Source organism: Triturus cristatus, chromosome 7 (genome assembly GCF_964204655.1).
Source record: "Triturus cristatus chromosome 7, aTriCri1.1, whole genome shotgun sequence".
Taxonomy (NCBI): Eukaryota; Metazoa; Chordata; class Amphibia; order Caudata; family Salamandridae; genus Triturus; species Triturus cristatus.
In genome coordinates, this window is record NC_140590.1 from 1852808026 (window position 1) to 1852827708 (window position 19683).

Genomic DNA, 19683 nt, shown 5'->3' on the forward strand with positions numbered 1-19683 from the left:
CGGGCTATGGTCCGAGAGGGGACTGGGGGCTGCGCATGTTCTTCACCCGGGCTATGGCCCGAGAGGGGACTGGGGGCTGCACATGTTCTTCACCCGGGCTATGGCCCGAGAGGGGACTGGTGGCTGTGAATATTCTTCACCCGGGCTATGGCCCGAGAGGGGACTAGGAGCTGTGCATGTTCTTCACCCGGGTTATGGCCCGAGAGGGGACTGGTGGCTGTGAATATTCTTCACCCGGGCTATGGCCCGAGAGGGGACTGGGGGCCTGTGCATGTTCTTCACCCGGGCTATGGCTCAAGAGGGGACTGGGGGCTGTGCATGTTCTTCACCCGGGCTATGGCCCGAGAGGGGACTGGGGGCTGTGCATGTTCTTCACCCGGGCTATGGCCCGAGAGGGGACTGGGGGCTGTGCATGTTCTTCACCCGGGCTATGGCCCGAGAGGGGACTGGGGGCTGTGAATATTCTTCACCCGGGCTATGGGCCGAGAGGGGACTGGGGGCCTGTGCATGTTCTTCACCCGGGCTATGGCCCGAGAGGGGACTGGGGGCCTGTGCATGTTCTTCACCCGGGCTATGGCCCGAGAGGGGACTGGGGGCTGTGCATGTTCTTCACCCGGGCTATGGTCCGAGAGGGGACTGGGGGCTGCGCATGTTCTTCACCCGGGCTATGGCCCGAGAGGGGACTGGGGGCTGCACATGTTCTTCACCCGGGCTATGGCCCGAGAGGGGACTGGTGGCTGTGAATATTCTTCACCCGGGCTATGGCCCGAGAGGGGACTAGGAGCTGTGCATGTTCTTCACCCGGGTTATGGCCCGAGAGGGGACTGGTGGCTGTGAATATTCTTCACCCGGGCTATGGCCCGAGAGGGGACTGGGGACTGGGGGCTGTGCATGTTCTTCACCCGGGCTATGGCCCGAGAGGGGACTAGGAGCTGTGCATGTTCTTCACCCGGGCTATGGCCCGAGAGGGGACTGGTGGCTGTGAATATTCTTCACCCGGGCTATGGGCCGAGAGGGGACTGGGGGCTGTGCATGTTCTTCACCCGGGCTGTGACCCGAGAGGGAACTGGGGCCTGTGCATGTTCTTCACCCGGGCTATGGCCCGAGAGGGGACTGGGGGCTGTGCATGTTCTTCACCCGGGCTATGGCTCAAGAGGGGACTGGGGGCTGTGCATGTTCTTCACCCGGGCTATGGCCCGAGAGGGGACTGGGGGCTGTGCATGTTCTTCACCCGGGCTATGGCCCGAGAGGGGACTGGGGGCTGTGCATGTTCTTCACCCGGGCTATGGCCCGAGAGGGGACTGGGGGCTGTGAATATTCTTCACCCGGGCTATGGGCCGAGAGGGGACTGGGGGCCTGTGCATGTTCTTCACCCGGGCTATGGCCCGAGAGGGGACTGGGGGCCTGTGCATGTTCTTCACCCGGGCTATGGCCCGAGAGGGGACTGGGGGCTGTGCATGTTCTTCACCCGGGCTATGGTCCGAGAGGGGACTGGGGGCTGCGCATGTTCTTCACCCGGGCTATGGCCCGAGAGGGGACTGGTGGCTGTGAATATTCTTCACCCGGGCTATGGCCTGAGAGGGGACTAGGAGCTGTGCATGTTCTTCACCCGGGTTATGGCCCGAGAGGGGACTGGTGGCTGTGAATATTCTTCACCCGGGCTATGGCCCGAGAGGGGACTGGGGGCTGTGCATGTTCTTCACCCGGGCTATGGCCCGAGAGGGGACTAGGAGCTGTGCATGTTCTTCACCCGGGCTATGGCCCGAGAGGGGACTGGTGGCTGTGAATATTCTTCACCCGGGCTATGGGCCGAGAGGGGACTGGGGGCTGTGCATGTTCTTCACCCGGGCTGTGACCCGAGAGGGAACTGGGGCCTGTGCATGTTCTTCACCCGGGCTATGGCCCGAGAGGGGACTGGGGGCTGTGCATGTTCTTCACCCGGGCTATGGCCCGAGAGGGGACGGGGGCCTGTGCATGTTCTTCACCCGGGCTATGGTCCGAGAGGGGACTGGGGGCTGCGCATGTTCTTCACCCGGGCTATGGCCCGAGAGGGGACTGGGGGCCTGTGCATGTTCTTCACCCGGGCTATGGCCCGAGAGGGGACTGGGGGCTGTGCATGTTCTTCACCCGGGCTATGGCCCGAGAGGGGACTGGGGGCTGCACATGTTCTTCACCCGGGCTATGGCCCGAGAGGGGACTGGTGGCTGTGAATATTCTTCACCCGGGCTATGGCCTGAGAGGGGACTAGGAGCTGTGCATGTTCTTCACCCGGGTTATGGCCCGAGAGGGGACTGGGGGCCTGTGCATGTTCTTCACCCGGGCTATGGCCCGAGAGGGGACTGGGGGCCTGTGCATGTTCTTCACCCGGGCTATGGCCCGAGAGGGGACTGGGGGCTGTGCATGTTCTTCACCCGGGCTATGGCCCGAGAGGGGACTGGGGGCTGCACATGTTCTTCACCCGGGCTATGGCCCGAGAGGGGACTGGTGGCTGTGAATATTCTTCACCCGGGCTATGGCCTGAGAGGGGACTAGGAGCTGTGCATGTTCTTCACCCGGGTTATGGCCCGAGAGGGGACTGGTGGCTGTGAATATTCTTCACCCGGGCTATGGCCCGAGAGGGGACTGGGGGCTGTGCATGTTCTTCACCCGGGCTATGGCCCGAGAGGGGACTAGGAGCTGTGCATGTTCTTCACCCGGGCTATGGCCCGAGAGGGGACTGGTGGCTGTGAATATTCTTCACCCGGGCTATGGGCCGAGAGGGGACTGGGGGCTGTGCATGTTCTTCACCCGGGCTGTGACCCGAGAGGGAACTGGGGCCTGTGCATGTTCTTCACCCGGGCTATGGCCCGAGAGGGGACTGGGGGCTGTGCATGTTCTTCACCCGGGCTATGGCCCGAGAGGGGACGGGGGCCTGTGCATGTTCTTCACCCGGGCTATGGTCCGAGAGGGGACTGGGGGCTGCGCATGTTCTTCACCCGGGCTATGGCCCGAGAGGGGACTGGTGGCTGTGAATATTCTTCACCCGGGCTATGGCCCGAGATGGGTCTGGGGGCCTGTGCATGTTCTGTACCCGGGCTATGGCCCGAGAGGGGACTGGTGGCTGTGAATATTCTTCACCCGGGCTCTGGCCCAAGAGGGGACTGGGGGCATGTGCATGTTCTTCACCCGGGCTATGGCCCGAGAGAGGACTGGGGCCTGTGCCTGTTCTTCACCCGGGCTATGGCCCGAGAGGGGACTGGGGGCTGTGCATGTTCTTCACCCGGGCTATGGCCCCAGAGGGGACTGGGGGCCTGTGCATGTTCTTCACCCGGGCTATGGCCCGAGAGGGGACGGGGGCCTGTGCATGTTCTTCACCCGGGCTATGGCCCGAGAGGGGACTGGGGGCTGTGCATGTTCTTCACCCGGGCTATGGCCCGAGAGGGGACTGGGGCCTGTGCATGTTCTTCACCCGGGCTATGGCCCGAGAGGGGACTGGGGGCTGTGCATGTTCTGCACCTGGGCTATGGCCCGAGAGGGCTGGCCATCAGTTCTGTGCACCTAACAGAGCGCCTACCACTCCTCCCCTTTTGTGTTAGAGCCGGCTCCGCCCCTGATCAGACGGGCCACAGAAAAATAACATGATAATAATATTCGTTATTATCATTTTATTTGTTCTTTTTCAAGTGCTCACAAATCTGTGGGGCAACGCTCCTCCGCCCTAGCGGAGGAACCGCTCCTGCCCACTCACTGTAGCGTGGTATCTTTATGGCTGAATGCATCATCAACGCAAATAGAGATAGTAAACATTAGATCAATGCTACACATCATTATATAGAAAGCATTAGCCGGAAGCTCACACTCCAGTCCCACTCACGTCAGAGACGCGGCATTGCAGCGCGATGGTCTTCGATCCCCTCTGTACCTGCTGGAGAGGCAATGGGTGAAGCCTTTCAGGCCCACCTCTCTGATCCCAGAATCATGTATCCAACTCACTGGTTATGACCCAGCTCCCAACTGCCCATCAGTGACACGGGTGACCCTTTCCACATACATCTGACCTCTCGCCGCACAGCATGGAGGCTACACTAGGACGACTTAGAGGCAAAGCATCACTCAGCACCGCAAACACTGGTACAGGGAGAATCTGGCTCCGGTCTGAGGTGGAAGCCTTGGAGTCCTGTGAGAGGCCAGCGGGCAGTGCTGCAGGGCTGTAATGTGCCCAGACTGGCTCTGACCAACCTGGACTATGTGATGGACTGACCGAGAGGAGGCCCTAGCAGCCAGGACCCCAGATGTGCGCCCCCAGGATCCTTTGGATCCATTTACCTGCTTTGTTTTGTCCTTTAAGCATGATCCTGGGGGGACTCTATTTGGAGTCATTGTCGTGCTGTGTTGGTCACGAACCCACCGCGTAGTCTCTCTCACCTGCGGTCACATGATGCAGGCAGGAATAATCAGGTGGGGCTCGGTGCAGAGACTTCCGTGCCAGAACGTAAGTTACGTAACCTGAATGCGTGGGTAGCGTTTATGCCCCCGCCCCGCACCCAACTTATCAGCGTGTCCTAGTCCTGAAGCTGACTAGCGGCGAGCACGCGGCAGGGGCCATAATAACGACAGACTCTGCCCTATAGGATTATCAATATCACGACATAACATATGAACACACAGCAGGGCCACGCTAACGACAGACTCCGCCCTATAGGATTGTCAATATCACGACATATAGACATGACATGTGGGCGTCTGAGTGTGGAGCATCGAGCTTGGTTGCACCAGCATTGAATCCGTGCGGGACGGCTCATGTCCGTGGGCCTGATTACTGTTGTATCCGTCATAAATCATTCTCTGCTGCAGCTAATTGTAAAGTTACTTAGGGGTAGGACGCTAGTGCACATTATTACATGTTTGCCTCTATCTACCGTCACTTTCAGGCCTTGTCTCTAGCCTGCCTCTCATGGGGGCGCAAGCGGGATACTTATACAGTCAGAACCTCCTATATGCAGAGAGAATGACTGGCACTGTGTTTATCCCAATGGTCCTGCCTCCTTATGGAAAGAGGGGGGTCCAGGGGTGGCCTGTATATATATGAATACCCGTAACATTCAAGTCCCTGGCAGAGTCTGGCATCAGACGTTTGGTATAAGGGGCACCATCGTTCCTAAAGGGCCCAGAAGAAAATCTGACAAAGTGGAAACTCTGATACTGAAAACTGAAGCCTAACAAGCAGGCCGTCTTCTGCCAATAGGGACTGGTGTCCACCATTTGGCCACTCACAACACGGCCTAGAAAACAACAAGTGTGCATATTATCTCTGCTGCCACAGAGCACCCCTCTTGTGCCGCCAGCTCCCTCAGAACCAACAGAACATGCTATTCAGAACACGTCATTGAAGCCCCGCAGTCCAACGGCCAACAGCACAGCCGTTTCTGGTAGGGCCATGGATGACCATTCTTCCTTGTGCAGTGACGTAAACACCAAGGGACATATTTATCAAGTAATGACGTCTCACTTGCACCACGCAATGGATCACAAGGGCAACGCAACTACTAAGTCAGATTTATCAAGCCACGCATGGGCACCTTGCGTTCGCCCTCCATGGCATGATAAATCTAGAGCAACGCAACGCAGCGCAAATCTGTGTTGCGTTACTCTACCCCAGAGAGACGTTCCATGGGTGGAGCGTGGGTGTTCCCACACATCAACACATGGATTTTGGTGCATTACCAGATTTACCATTAGTGGTACACCTGGGGATCCATTAACATGCCCCCATGTGAGGCGTAACGGGGAGGAATGTCTTTATGTCTCCTCGTTTTATCCTTAACCTATGTGTGCTGCATTCTGCACCAAATAGCACCAGAAAGTGCCAAAGATAGTCTATGGAAGGGATAGATTGGGGCCGAGGTGCAGTTTGACTTAATTTGATTTTCACACCTCATTCAGCTGGGACTCGCAGGAGAGCTAATGTAAATTAGCCTACATGAGCTTCAGCCAGCATAAAGGTAATTTTCAAAAAGTTGATTTTCTTTAATATTTATAAAAAATATGACTTCTCCACTAAGTTGAATTTTTAATAACTATTAAAATTAGTGGGTTGATTATTTTTCTAGCGTGTCGCATTCCCGACTTGGCAGTTTAGTATTTTAATTGGTACTGGGTTTTTTAAAACATTTTTATTGAGCAGAAATAGATACAGTATGCTTTTAATTTACAGAGGAAGCAAAAAGTTATATCAAAACACATTATACAGATAAAACTTTACAATTTCTCTAATCTCATCTTTCCTAACCAATAATAATTGTCTATTATGTTTGCAAATAGCAAATTAAAGTGCCAATGTTATTCAGTTATCCAGCCGTACCTAGAATGTCCAATCGCTTTCCTAATAAGTTAAAGTGCATTCGAATCAAAGTGCATTTGTGCAGCCATAGTGCAATACAAAGTGCCATGTTTAAAGTGCAACAAAGTTCAGAATATCTTTTCAAGAGCTTCCCTCCAGCTCCTCTAACCTATTGCCAAAACTAGAATCTATTACTTATATAGGCAAGGAGACAATCCTTCTGATATGCAATTCAGAACTCTGATTAACCTTTAACTGTGTTCCAGATATTGCCATGTAGTATTAAACCTCTTAAATCCCCCCACCCCCTTTGCGTACGCCTCCTAAAATGTCATAGTGCGTAACATTTTGGTCTTAATGCCCTGAACTGGTGGACTCGGACTGGTTCTCCAATTCTGCAGGACAGAGGCGAGTGCAATCGTCAGAGCTATAGATATGAAATATTGTCTACCTAAATTTAATTGTTGGCTTTTTTTAGAAACCCCACACAACCCTCAACTTGCCTCTGGAAGTATGGTAAACTGTGTAGCCTGACTAATGGCCTCGAATAGTTCCTGCCAAAATTCGAGCACTTGCGGGCAAGTCTAAAACGTATGGATCCCAACTCCTGCACCTTGTCGATGGCAGCCAAAACAATTATCTGGCACCGAAGAATATATTATATGGAGAGACTCTGGAGTGCCGCATGCAATCCATCTAGTCAGGAATGGCATTCTTTTATAATGTGCGGCACAAAGGGACCTCTTTCCTATCTCAGAGATGGAATGCCGGTCCCTTTCAGGCAGGTGAGATTGTATTTTTTCCATTATCTTAGACAAAAAGCTAGTTCTGTCTACTTGCGAAGATAGGTTCTGCAACGATCTATACCAATGTCCTATCCCTGTCGGTCTACTCTTCACCAAAGCCCTAGTAATAGGGCGCGGTCGCTGACTCTCCCCCTGAATATTCACCTTCAAAAATGAGCCATCTGCCCGAAGCCTCAGAAATGTTTCTTACATTGTCCCCACTCCTAGAGAGCAGCTCTTCCCAAGAGGTGCATCTTCCCTGCAAGATAAAATCACCACAGGCTTTAAAACCTATGGAGTTCCTGAACCCGGCATCCCTGTTCGTTAACAAGCACAGGACAGCATTTATAGAGCACACTAAAACCAAAGGGTGTCAAGGCGCTAACAACAACCCCAAAACGTGCCCTCCTGGATCAGTAAGTATGAACCGCCAAGAGACGGCTGAGATATCTTACATACGCCCCCTTTAGTCTCTCGTAAAAACTTATATCTGCTCTTTTTTGCCAATTCTGCTGTTTTAATAAAAGCTGCTAGGCTAATTTCTGATTCCTGCACCATTTTGGTAAAACAAAAATCATCTAATACTCCACCCCGATCTAGATACCTTGTTAAAAAATCCATTAATGCCGCCTGATAGGAACTTTGCATATGGGGAAATGCCAATCAACCCTGTGGTTTCTCTAATTGTAGCAAAAACAACAGTTGATGGACAGAATGCAGAACAGTGTCATACATTCACCCCAGTACAGAGATCTGGGCCTAAATCCATCGTTTTTTTGCTCACCATGCCATTTCAGTTTGGACCCAGCCATATGCAAATCAGTCTTGACCCTGTGCCTCATGGGAACCGTCCAGGCCGAACTGCCAGGCCAGGTCCTCCCTGGACCGTAAACAAGCATCCTAGGACCGGTTTCAGGGTTTCACCCCTCTTCAGCCAGGATAGCTTGATTCCAGTGGCACAGTGAGTCCAGTACCCGCGCTCTTAGGGCGAGAAAGCAAAAGACACACAATTGAAGGATGGAATGCAGAACAAATCAAAACATGCACCCCCAGTCAAGAGATCTGGGTTAAATCCATCATTCTTTTGCTGGACTGTTCCTATGAGGCACAGGGTCAGACTGATTTGCATATGGCTGGGTTCAAACTGGAACGGCATGGTGAGCAAAAAAACGATGGATTTAGGCCCAGATCTCTGTACTGAGGTGAATGTATGACATTGTTCTGCATTCTGTCCATCAATTGTTGTTTTTGCATTTGTCACCCCGAGTGGAAAGGGTATGCCCAGACGTGGGTCCCTTGCTCTCCATGCCACTGGAAATCAAGCAAGCCTGGCTGAAGACGGCTGAAATGCCAGAAACCGGTCCTAGGATGCTTGTTTCCAGTCCAGGGAGAACCTGGCTTGGCAGTTCGGGTTGGACTGTTCCCATGAGGCACAGGGTCAGACTGATTTGCATATGGCCATATCTGAACTAGGGTGGTGGAGTGAGCTAAATAATGATGATGGATTAAACCCAGATCAGTTGACTGGGGGTAAGTGCTTGCAATGTTCAACACTCCGTCCATCATTTCCTTTGGTTTTGCTTTGTTCGCCCTAAATTGGCAGGGTATGCCCAGACGTGGGTCCCTTGCTCACTTTGCCACTGGAATCAAGTTATCCTGGCTGAAGAGGGCGTTTCGCCCGAAACAGGTCCCTGGATGCGTGTTTCCGGTCCAGGGAAGGCATGGCTTGGCAGTTCGGGCTGGACTGTTCCCATGAGGCACAGGGTCAGACTGATTTGCATATGGCCATGTCTGAACTGGGGTGGCAGAGTGGGCTAAAGAACGGTGATGGATCAAACCCGGATCTGTTGACTGGGGGTGAGTGTTTGATTTGCTCAAACGCTCCGTCCATCTTCCCCTTTGGTATCGTTTCTCTAATTGTAGTACACTGTCTTTTTATTCCAAATCAAACTGCTTATTAATGAGTCTAGTTCCTGAAAAAAATCTATTAGGAAATTTTGGGGGGACATTAGAGAAAAGAAATACCAGCAATGGTAAAACTGACATTTTAATCATTGCAACTTGTCCTATTATAGTCAATGGGAGCCGGGACCGCCTCTCAAGCAATCCTTTTATTTTTCTTAACACTGTCTCATATTCGGATGAAACAACTTGGAGAAGTTATTCGTAACTAATATCTCCAGATATCTTATTGAGGTTTGTAATCGTGCTTGGGGCCGAAACGGCGCTGGGAGATCTGGGGCTACTGTATTCAAAAGAAGGACTTCTGTTTGACTTTGGATCCAATAGCCATCCATGTAGGGAAATCTTCTGTCATCTGCATAGCTCCCTAATATTATACTCATCAGGGTGTAATAAAGAATATTATCTGCAATTAATTTAATCCTAGTCACCCCCTCTCAGGGTGCCCTGGTATTTCCTTTTAGGAGTTGTCCCACGAGAAGCTGAATGGAAAACTCAAATAGGATTGGTGAAAGAGGACACCCTTGGCGAGTGCCCCTTTTAAGTGCACTTAAGCCGGCCATCCAAGAATTGACCATTACGGTCGCCTGTGCCCCGGGTATAGATTTAGCAGCGTTGAAATAAACTAAGAGGGGAATCCGAATTTTTTAAGGCTACAAAACAGAGCGTACCAATTCACCAGATCAAATGCTTTTTCAGCATCGATCATCATGACTAAAGCTTTTATATGATTGGCTGAAAAATGATCTATTGCCTGTATTAAAAACTGTGTATTTGTGGACATAAGACAGCCCGCGCCCAATCCACACTGATCTTTATGGATTAGCAGCTGCGCTGCTGGCATTATACGAGACGCCCACATTTTCATCCACGATTTGTAATCCGTATTTAACAGAGTAATGGGTCTGTATGAACAAACACATTTCAGGTTCTCACCTTTCTTCAGGACGCAAAGAATAGTTGATTCCGGAACGTTAGGGGAGACTTCTCCACCCTTTCCAATAAAATTAAAAAGCTCCACCAAAAAAGGCACCAGTTCACTGGAGAATATTTTTTTAAACTCCGCAGGGAATCCATCATTCCCACAGGCCTTAGCACTAGGCATTTTAATCTGTACTCTGGTTTTCTACACAGGACGAGGTATGTCTGCCACAAAGAAAATAGCTTTTGGGCCTTATCACTGTAGGGACATTGTAATATTAAAATTCTACCTGTCTCACTTTTAAATGCCATGCACCCTGCCTTTTGGGCTGCAAAGATTACATAGGGGGGCCTTACGAATAATGAAAACTCAAAAAGGGTTATTTTGACAGGACGCACTGTAGGCTTTACACTGCAGACGTCCAGCGACACCTGTAACCATGTTCACACTGTCACTGCCGTGGTTGTCATAATAGGTGCTGCAGACCACTAATGGCATTTAACTTCTAGGCGCTGAATGCATTTTCTACACCATATACTAGGAACTTACAGGCAAGTTAAATGTGTCAATCAAGAAAAGGCCAATGTAACCATGTTTAAGGGGGGGGGCACAGGTGCTTTACTCCTGGTTAGCAGAGGTAAGGTGCGCAGGGTCCCAAAGCCAGAAAAGCATATAGGGAAATACCTGGGTGACATCACGCAAAAGATGGTCATTTTCTTTCAATTAGATATACTCTAACTCCATTCAAGAGGGTCTGCGGAAGCCTCTTATGAGTGACACTCTCCTGCCAGTGAGGACTGACATCAAAAGAAACGCGCCTATTTTAAGATACCTACAAGGACCCTTGCTTATACACTGATACCAGTTCACTGCACCATCACCTGATGCTCACACCACTCACGCAACACTTCAGATGCAGTGTAAATTCAGTGCTTAATTTGAGCCGGTGGTTCCAGTGCTCGGCACTGGCACTTAATTGTCATTATCGGCGCTTGTGAGAGTCTGCCACAAGGCGGCGCTCTCTGGCTAATTTAGAGATGACGACAACAACAGTGAATTCAATGTACATTCAGATGACTGTTCCCCGCTGCCCATAGCTTTAGAGGCCTGAACTAGCCCGGATTGTCACACTGTGTGGGGGTGTGATGGTTAGTAGTTGTGTTGCTACTATCATTGGCAGCCTGGCAGGGGCAATGGGTGGTGCCAGCTGCAGGGGCCCCGTGACCAGAGCTTTGGAACTTATTGTTTTGCAAATGAAGCGCTGGCTAAACTTCCCCCAGACACTCCACAAGGGTGCCCAGGAGCCCCATACGAGTCGCAGCGCTTGAGTCCTCAGTCAGGGCTGTGAAGCGCTACATGGATTCTACAAGGCACTACAATTCACTGCACATCAAGAAGCAATCAATGGTCCATCTGGCCAGAGTGGGTGCAGAATGCGCATACAGGGGCATAGCTGAGCGTTGAGTGAGCGGTGCCAAGGGGCTGTGGGGTCTGCCCAGCGCTTCCTCACAGGCCGGACTCCTCCTGCAGCCACCCTGGAGGCGCAGTGAAGAAGCAGGTGGCCTGTTGTGGCTGTTTTTCGTGAAGGCTGGAGGTGTGCTTACCTGTGGGCTCTCCTGGCCGAGCTGGAAGGCAGTCAGTCGGATGTGGGAGGCCAGAGAGCAGTCACAACCACCCAGCAGGGCTGCTTCCAGGGGAAGGGCCACCTAAAGACTTGGTGCTGACAGGTTCCCAGCAGGGGTTTGATGGCTGTTTCGGTGCATGTGGGTCTCCCTGGGGGTTTGCTGGTCGCCTTTGCTGGGAGTGAGGCCTTCTTCAGCTCTCGTTTCCTCTGCTGCCGCCCAGCTGGTAATGGCAGCCCCTCTCTGATGGGGAAAAAGAGGCACTGAGCCCAGCACCGAGGGCCCCTCACTGCACAGCTGTGACGTCACAGTGGGATCCTCGACACGGCCCTCCCGGGCAGCCCCTCACTGCACAGCAGTGACGTCACAGTGGGATCCTAGACACGGCCCTCCCCGATAGCCTCGCCCAGCACAGCAGTGACGTAGCAGTGGGATCCTAGACACGGCCCTCCCCGACAGCCCCTCCCTGCCGAGCAGTGACGTCACAGTGGGATCCTCGACACGGCCCTCCCCGATAGCCCCGCCCAGCACAGCAGTGCCTTTATGGGAAACAGTTCCAGTATTGTTACATTTGCGGTGATTTTTCTTTTTTTGGCAAGCACTAGGCCATTTCTCTGCACACCACTCATGCCTCATTATGGCCTCAAAGCCCTCCCTGCCTGATGCGTTTGTAAACCACAATATGACCTAACAAGTGTGTAAAAGTACACTATCAGGCTGACCCTCCCTGTCCTTTAGATACATTTTTGTGAAAGATAGTTGAAGTTCTTTGGGTACCCTGAATAGTACACTGTTTGGTCACTGACCAGACCAAGGTTGTAAAAAATTGTTTTCCAAAAATTTCAACCAATTTAGGCTTCGTTTTGTTTCACTTTTCAGTTTTTTCGTTTTGTTACGTTCACGTTTTTAGAAATATGGAACTTGAGCTTGTTCACCTTTAAAATGTTGAATTTGTTTTCTACGTCATGTTTTGCGTTGTCCAAGTTGTTCGATGCAAAATATATGTAAAACAAGTAATGTATATGAAAAAATAGGTGTAGTTTATATAACATTTGTCCAATGTATGTTTTTGTGTAAACCATTGAAATCCTCAAAAATCTAGTTTTCAATTTGAAGTTTAAACTCTGAAATGAAATAATAAATCAAGACATTTCTTTCAATCACATTGAGTGTCACGTGTGATCTCATGGAACGATGTATGACTAAGTATCAGTATTGGCATGTGTGTTGTTATGAGCATCTGTAAACAAGCACTGTAAACAAGCACTGTAAACAAGCACTGTAAACAAGCACTGTAAACAAGCACTGTTCTAGGCCGCCTGCCCACCGTGCTCTCCATATCAAAGTGCCATTGAAATCTACCAAGAATTCTGCCCTCACTTTGAGATCCTCTTTCAAACCTTCGCTCAGTCTGACCAGGTGGTGTTTCTTTTTACGTTGGCCGTGGCCCTGGCCAGCCTTCTTGCGAAAGCCCTGCCTGCTGGGATCACTCTTGCTGCGAAATTTAGTTTACCGAAAAGGTTCTGAATTTCACCCAAGGATGCTTTGTCCTTTGCCAAAATTATCTGGATGTCCTGGATTAAGGCCTGCACCTTTCCTGCCGGAATTCTGGACATGCCCTCCACCGTGTCTAGCTCGATGCCCAGGAAAATAAGAACCTACTCCGGACCCTCGGTCTTCCACGGTGCCAAGGGGACCCCTAGGGGATCATTCATCTCTTGGAAGCACTTTAGTGCTTCACTGCAATCCTACGTCCCCCCACCTCTAATGAATAAAAAGTTATCTAAGTAGTGTGTCACCCCCACTACACCATAGGACCACGTGAGTGCTCATTGCAGGAAACAGCCGAATGCCTCGAAGTAAGCACAGGATACCACGCAACCCATCGGCATACACCTGTCATAGTAAAACTGTCCCTGCCCCTTGAAACCCAGCAGGTGGTAGCTGTCTGGGTAAACCCAGCATAATGCAGATTCAATGTCGGCCTCTGCTGACCAAGCCCCTTTCCCCGCTCTCCTCACCATGTCCACTGCCACGTCGAACGTGCAGGAGGAGACAGAACAGGTTCGGTCCTCCAACCAGTGGTTCACTGAATCGCCCTCAGGGTGTGACAGGCGGTGGATTAATCTGAAACTCCATGGTTCTTTTTTAGGGACCACTCCCAAGGGGGAGACCACAAAGTTGTCAAACGGGGGTTTTGAAAAAGACCCAACCACCCTCTTTCCTTGATGATCTTCTCCTGTACTGTCACTGGGAGTTCTTTGGCTGACCTGAGGTTGTCTGCATCCCTGGTTCCCAAAGGGCCTGGATAAGGGATTCTGCAGCCTTCAATAAAGCCATTAGCCAAGACCAAGCCGTCTTTAGAGTTGGGGTAATCCCTGAGAAAAGGGCGGAGGTTGCCCAAAATTAGTGGTGAAGGGTCCCTCTGGCTGGGGAGGTGAATGGGTGGGAGGGTGGTCTCAAGACAATGCTGACGGCTGCTGAGGTGCAAATTGGGGTGGAGGGGATGGTCGGGGGGACTCAGCTTCCTGATGCTGCCTAACTGTCCTGTCTGCTGATGGATGTGGAAGGAGCCCCGCGCTTGCTGCAACTGTGGGAGAATTTGCACGCTTTCCCCCAAGAGCAGGACCCTGCATTTAACAAGTGCCGACGTTGAACCGTTTCCCCCCCCACCTCTGGCCGCCTGATCCCTGCACCCCCCGAAAGGACTGTTTGAAATAGCGCCTCCCTAACTGGCCCTGTGCCTTGAATGGTGCTGGCCCCTTCTGGTTTTTGTTAAAGGCTTCCTTCTGAAGCCAGGTGAACTTACCCATGTGCTTCATTCAGAGCTGGACTTCCTTCTGGTCCCAACCCGGCTCTGGGCACATGGCCATCTTCTTCCTAAACTCCCTGTTGTAGTTGCACAACCCGGTGCCCCCCGACCTGATGGCCTCATTATGGATGGAGCGGGATTACCGAAAAAGCCCGGTGTCCTGTTCTGAATATTTCTCCATCACCACAGCTGATAAGATGGAGAAAGCCTCTAACCAGTTCTCAATGTTTTTTTCCAGCCACGCCTGGTATTTCACTTTCTTGTCCCCATCCTTCCTTCCCATCTTTCTTGTGTCCAACCCATCCAGCCCGTGCATCAGGAGAATAAATATATCTACAAATTCCCGCCGCGGGATCCCCTCCTTGGCAGCTAATGGAACCTGCCACGCCAGGGAGCATCGACCCGAAACAAAGGGGGCAACTGTAACCATCGGCAGCCGATCCGCCACCAGGGGTGTTGCCTGGGCTGCCTGAATCACTATGGAGTGGGGCCTGGCATCAGGTGAATTGACCAGTAGGCCTGGTTCCACACACTGTACCTTGGGTCCCTGTGTGCCTGCCGGAAGAACAGGGGGGGTGGATACCAGTGGGGGTTGACATATCACTGCTGTGGGGCTGCCGCTTGCTGTGGTGTTACTAGTGGCCTGAGTTATCTGAGACTGCTTCTCTGGCTGAATCGAAGGAGTCGCCTCGGGGGGGGATGGAAACTGCACTCTCTGTATGCGTGACACTGGCTTGCTCACCCCATACATTCGCAATTGCCTGTGCCCTTCCCCCCATGGAAGCTGGGTCCATGTGAGGGGGCTGTGGCCCCGGATTAACAAAACGGGTTTTGAAGTCCGCCATAAAGCTCAACACGGAGCCCATAAGCTTACCCATTTTGTCCATGGTTTCACTGCTAGCTGGGGTTGTGTCAATGGTGCTTGCTGGCAAAGCCACGATCTCCACCTCACGCTGCAGCACTGGGGCTCCGGCTTTCGGTGCAGGGGTCTCTGCAGAGAATTCCTTGTTCGTAGGCCGGCGGGCCTGTTTCGACCTTGTAGGCTCAGCATCTGCTTGCACCCGCTGGAGCGTGCCAGGTCTGTCCACTTCAACCCCTGAGTCTTCTGGGTCTCACGTGTGCAGTGCCCCTTGCCCACTCCAGTCCTTTCGCCTTCGCCATCTCTATGAAACTTGCCTAATCCGCCTCCGTAGACGTGCTGGGCTGGGAGTCCCTGGCGGTGGTCATCTGCGAAAAAGGGGGTGGGTGATCCCAGGTCATCCATGCTCTTGCCTTCGAGCGCTAGAAACCGACTTGGAAGGCCCTGCAGGGATAGAGAAACGTGATAGAGTTTGGTCCCCGCTCCCTCCTTGAGCGCTGATCTGAGCAGGTCCCGATAGGCTTACGCTGCCCCAACTTTGTTCATTGTGCCCCCAACTTCGCTATACTTACTTTCCCGCTTTGTTTCACGACAACCAACGGACTTGTTGTACTGAAGTCTGAGAAGTCTGGGATGTGAAAGATAAGCACCGGTTATTATCCTGCACCAAGCTTGTTTGCGCTACTCTGGGCACCAACGCCTGGGTCCACCCCCAAGCTTTCCCACCCGAGAGTCCCGACTTACCCTGAGCGTCCTCGTCCCTTTAGGTCGCTGTTAAGGGGAGGACCTGTGCGTGAAGACCGAAGGAAATATACTACCTTGACTAGAATAGAGAATGGGGGAGCGTGGGTAAACAGCGCCCGAGGCTCCCGTGTGATAGGCCCACGCACACCTAGGCCTTCTCTGCACTTAGCACCAACGGGAAAGTTTAGAAAGTAGAACGTTTCCCCACCCCCGCTAACCTTAAGGCTTTGTGAGACACGGTCTCAGAGTAAAGCATTCCTGCTAGGGGCCTGGAGGGGGAGTTCCCTATGTCCTTTGTTCTGACCTCAAACTTATCTGCCCCGATGCGTCCGTCCTCGTGGCGTTCAAGTATCTGTCTAGAATAATGAAAAAGATTAGCAGGACCAAACAGCAATGTGCATAGCACCAACCAAGACCCCAATCCTTTCTTTGCACTGTAACCGATATGCCGCCGAGGTCGCCGCGCCGCACCTATTCAACGACTTACACATGCACCTTGGCAGCTCAGTGGCCTGGTCGTCTTTTTCCTTCTGCGGGTATTCGCTGCAAAGCTACAAGACAAATTTCAATCTGTGAATCATGTATATTGGTGTATTACTACATCAAATGTAATCCCTGTACTGGGACACAATGGTACAATGCTAATAGAGCCAAAAGCAAACAATAAATGTTATCACATTCAAAGAATTAAAATATGTTGATCACATTTATTGTAAAAATTACATACATGCATTTAATAAAATTCATTAAACTTTGACATGAGTATTGAACAATACAAAATTTGTACAAAGAATATAATTGAACAAATATAAATAAAATACATATAACAACCTGTTATGAGCCCGCATAACAGAAAAACAACAAGAGACAGTGTACTTTGTCATGGGTTACACATCCTATTGGGTAATAAGTCGATTTTCGTGGTTTGTGATATGTTACCAAGTTATATCTACTTCTGTAACCACAGTTCTCCCAGGATTGTGTGATTCTAGAGCGTCGACGCGTTTCGATGGTGTGTCTGGTTAATCCATCTTTATCAAGACAAAAAATATAGGCTTCTAGTCCTCAGTGTTTGTTCTGGGACTTCTCAGTATTTAGAAGCGGTATTCTAAATATGAACTGTCGTCAGAAGTCTTGAATTTCGTTGAGGTAGCGGGGATCTAAGCTGTCTCTCCTCCTGTGCATTTCATTTGAATATTCCTCGGACGAAGTTCTTGGTAAGTGTAAGCGTCAAAGTGACGGGGGTCCGTGTTGGATCTCCCTCAATGTACGTCACCTCAGTTTTTGATCGTTACGTTTTCGAGTGCGGAAATGCTCCTGTCTCATCTCGCCTCGTGTATTAAACAAGCAGACTGTAATGTTGTGCTCTCCCCTTGGATACTTCACCTTCAATGAAGACGCAGCACAGGTCTGAGGTATAGGGGGTTTATTCACAAGTAATTACCTACATGCAGGAGCGCCGGCTCGGAGCTCCGATCGCTTTCGAATCGGCGCGCTAATGCCGATTCCAAAATGGCCGCCGCCGGAAGTCCGCTGACGTCGCACGTAGTGCGCGCCGCAGACTAGACCGCTACACCACATCTCCCTCCTTTATAAACACAACATACCAAGTCCCCTCTTCAAATATGAACAGTCTTACTTGTGGTCCAAGCTGAACTCTTCGAACCTTCGTGGTAGCATTATTCTCCTCCCACAGCGTGTTCTCCTGCCTTCTGCGCTCGCAGTCGGGGTGGTGTCAACCCCACTCGGGAACGCCGCCCCACTCACTTCTCGGAGTTCTGGGCCACCCTGTTCAGTCTCCTCCAATGTCTCTTGAGTGTCCTGTCCTTGCGTCCGGACTCCTCCCCTTCCCGGGCTCCATGGCCCCCGAGGGGAACTTCCTACTCCGCCTTCTGGTCTCCTCCTTTCACCTTCTGTCGCCGGTGTGGCTCTGGCCCTTTCTGTGCTGCTCAGTTCCTTTTCCTGTTCCGTCTCATCGGCCCTGGCACACCTCGCCATGCGATCTTGGGCCCATATCTTCCCGTCGCTTAGTAAGGCTGATGTGGAGTATGGTTCCACTACTTGGAATGGGGGTGTGAACTTGCTGTCCCCTTTCTTCCCAGGCGTCGGCAATTTCACCCTCACCCACTCCCCTCTCTCCAGTGCTACCTCCTTGGTGTTATGCCGTGAATCATAATAGTCTGTGTACACGGCTTGTGCCCTTTCCAAGTTCTTGCATACTACTGCCGGTGACCAATGACTCTGCACCGTGAGCTTCTTCCATGCCACGTTGTCTTTAGTGAAAGGTTCTCTCCCTCTCAGTACTCGGAACGGGCTGTAGCCCGTGGATGCGGGAGTTCTCCTGTATGCCCATAGCAGTCGCTTGAGTTCCTTCTCCCAGCTTGTACCCTGACTGATTGCCGCTTGTACCGATCCCATCCTCGTCGCCATTGTAATGTTGTGCTCTCCCCTTGGATACTTCACCTTCAATGAAGACGCAGCACAGGTCTGAGGTATAGGGGGTTTATTCACAAGTAATTACCTACATGCAGGAGCGCCGGCTCGGAGCTCCGATCGCGTTCGAATCGGCGCGCTAATGCCGATTCCAAAATGGCCGCCGCCGGAAGTCCGCTGACGTCGCACGTAGTGCGCGCCGCAGACTAGACCGCTACACCACAGACACCAGAAAATCTGCACCACACGATTGGCAAGCACGAGTCAGCTTCCTCGCAGCGGGGTCTGCAAGGCAAACTATTACAAACCCTTACAAAGGCAACACAACTGCGCAATCACTGGCCAGGCGCGTGAATCCATCCAGTCAATCATAGCTGTACATAGTGAAGGGAGGTGGCCTAGCGATCAATGCTGGACAGGCTCTTTGCAATAGGGCCAGGGCCGGCTTTTGGGCGGTGCGAGCGGTGCGACCGCACCGGGTGCCAAGATCAGGGGGGCGCCGCGCGCCACCATACCTGCGTCTCTTAAATCGGCAGTCACTCCTGTTAAACGGTTTTCCCTCTTTCTTTTCTATGATGTTAATTTTCGTAGAAATGGAAGAGAGGAAAACCGTGTTAATAAATCAGGAGGCACGCACGGTTTTGCCCGCCCATGCGTTGCTCTGCCTCGGTAAGTGTTTTGATTAGCTGCCGGCCTGCCTGTAACTTAAACCTACATCGCGGGACGCACACGGCCGGGCCCTGACAGATACTTCCGGTGGCTAAAGTTACTGGTGGCACGCGCTCTCCGACTCCAGTCCACGGCAGGGATTTTTGGCAGTTTCACTCTGCAGCATTAAGTGAGTTATATGTCACAGTCAACTTTTTTTATTAATCAAAAATTAGTGTTAAATTAAATGAACAAATAGGGTGGTGATCTCCCCTCCTTCTGCCCCCCCCCTCCCACACGGCGGTATACTTCAAACACTGCTCTGGTCGCCGAATGCGTCACCCTGAGAGTGTTCACGCTTGTCTTTTGTTTTGTGAGCAGGAGTCTCTTTCATCTCAGACTTTTCTTTACAGATGATATACTACCCAAAAACACACTACATCAAGTATGCCGCCTATCGCAGGCAGCACAGCTTCACCTGCCCTTGTGTAGCTTTTTCAAAAACTTGCAATTTGTATTTAGCTGGGAATAGCTGTGTGCTCCCGCACCTGCTGCCGGGAGGTCAAGCAACAGGTCA

At 51.6% G+C, this 19683-nt stretch overlaps 1 protein-coding gene across 1 annotated transcript in view; it reads right to left on the reverse strand.

Moving 5' to 3' along the window:
* Positions 1-12000, reverse strand: part of LOC146813449 (protein FAM118A-like) — a 374336-nt gene extending 362336 nt beyond the window's left edge. The window contains exon 1 of the mRNA XM_085614763.1: positions 11593-12000. The gene's annotated coding sequence lies outside the window, so the exon portion shown is untranslated. The remainder of the gene's footprint in view (positions 1-11592) is intronic.
* Positions 12001-19683: the final 7683 nt, after the last annotated feature.